This window comes from Pundamilia nyererei, unplaced genomic scaffold (genome assembly GCF_000239375.1).
Source record: "Pundamilia nyererei isolate P.nyererei 1_Seehausen unplaced genomic scaffold, PunNye1.0 scaffold00373, whole genome shotgun sequence".
Lineage (NCBI taxonomy): Eukaryota > Metazoa > Chordata > Actinopteri > Cichliformes > Cichlidae > Pundamilia > Pundamilia nyererei.
In genome coordinates this window covers 59,071-61,324 of record NW_005187774.1, presented here as the reverse complement: position 1 = coordinate 61,324, position 2,254 = coordinate 59,071, and positions in this window count along the sequence as shown.

Genomic DNA, 2,254 nt, shown 5'->3' with positions numbered 1-2,254 from the left:
AAGACAGCTCAACATAAATTGTATTGCACCATCAGTATCATGAAAATACATCTTCTGTAGAAATTTACATACCTTGTTGGGAGGAATAAGATCAAAATGTTCCCACACAGGGGAGGACATCCTTGTAGGAGCCATATGAGTTGTTCTTTCTGACTAAGTGGGTTGGTTTAAATGGACTCACTGTACTGGTGCATGGGTGTGGGGCGTGTCTCATGGGTGTGGTAGATGATAAATGTGGTTGCACTCACCTGTTTACAGCACCTGATGTTGATGAGCAGAAAGGTAGGGTGAGCATGAGGCAAAACTTTCTGTTGACCGCAGCTTGAATGATTTGATGTATTTTAACTGTAACTTGATGGGTTTGTATATTTGTGCACTAATTGATACCATAGACCAAGTTGTAATTTGACTTAGTAGTTAGTGCAGTTATTATTAAGTTGCAGTTATTTGTTTGTGCAGTCTGTGCATTTGTTAATCCCATGTCCTCGATTTGTGTAGTGGACAGTCGCATGTGGAATAAAAGGAGCAAATGATACAGAAGTGTATTTTATGCGTTTATTGTTGCACGTCATCTGTGTCATGTTTAGCCTGCCGCGGCCATTGGTTGGTTGAGTCGCAACAATCCTCCTCTTCTTAGCTAGCTCCATTCTCTCCTGACTTTCTCTCCTCACTCTCCTAAACCTCCAAACTCTCACTAACCGCAACTCTCCATCAAACACCCACATTTTGAATGAAGTCTGAGGGTTCATATTCGCGGCAAAGTTCGAACCACTTCATGAACCAGTCACGTGGTACAGCCGGGCAGCGAGGCTTCAGACGTCATCATTTTCAGCTCCTCCCATAAATAAAGCAAGCCTCGATAGGCGCATCGCGGAAACGCCCCCTCCATTACTCGACACAAGCTTCGAAGCCTCGATACAGAACGTCACATCACTACTTTTTGGCTTTTTGTTACGTTTTGCCATCCAGCAATAAAAGCTGAGTTTTGAAATACAGTTTTGCCTGCCGTGAGTCTGCACTTTGGGTCCTATTCCTGCCTGCACACAGCGACACCTGACAGAAGATCGCGACCAGAACATGGACCCTGCGACTCTTCAGCCTTTGAGTTTAACACTGAGATGGAGCGGATGATTAAGCTTCTTGACGGCATTGCCCAGTCCAAGGATTTAAGGACCATGGCGGTTGGGCTAAGCGCAGTAGACGCTATCATTCAGAGCAACCCTTGGCTAACTCAGCTTTCTACAGACACTGTGCTGGGCAACTCCATAGCTGCCTGGAGGGAGCAAGTCCGGGCTGGCAAGCTTGCTCTATTTCCACCTCCACTTCTTTACCGCTGACCCAGGACAACACACACTCCACCTGCCTCAACGCTGCCACGGACTTCCTCTCCTTCCTCACGCCAGCCGGGACCTTGTTCGCCTGTCCCTTCGCCTGCCTTTTCCCTGGCGGCTATGTGGTCCGAGGATGAGGAGGTCGTCTCCATTTCTCCACCAGTTCCCTCTTCCAGAAGGAAACATCGCCACCGCCACTCCTCTCCCCAGTCATCTGTTCTGCAACCTGGTCCTGCTGGAGGGTCCGAGGGGCCCGTCCAGCCTTCTGTTCCCGCTGGGGGTTCTGGAGAACCACACCAGCCTTTGTTCGCCTCCGCTGGAGGGTCCGAGGGGTCCGTCCAGCAACCTGCCTCCGCTGCAGCGCCACTACTTGCGGCTCCCACGCTGTCGCCTGCAGCGCCACCCTCCTCGTCTGGTCCAGCCTCCGAGTCTTCGTCCTCGCCTGGTCCCGCACGACCGGCCTCCGGACCTGCTCCGCCACAGTGGCTGGCTTCGTGGTGGCTCTCCGGACCTGTTTTGGACTTTTGTGTTGTCGACCTCCGGGCCGGCTGCCTGAACTGCCTGGTTCTGGACTATTGGGCCGTCGTCCTCCAGGCTGGCCTCCTGGGCCTCTGCGCCGTTCGTGGGCTTTTTGGTCTGTTTTCTTTTGGACTGTTGCTGGGTCTCGGTGCTGTTGTTTTGGGCTTTTGTTCCCTGTATTTTGGTTTCTGGCTCCGTCTGTTTGTTTTGTTTCAGTCCCTCCGTCCTGGGGTCCGTTCTTCGTACCTCGCTTAGTACATCCAAGATCAAATCATCGCTAACTTTGAGCTCGCTATTCCGGTTCACCGAACACACCTGTTGTTGACGATTAGTATAGCTGGATGAAGTAATGTGAGATCACTGGGTGGCTTAACAGGGGCTACGCATCGATAGTAGAAACATTG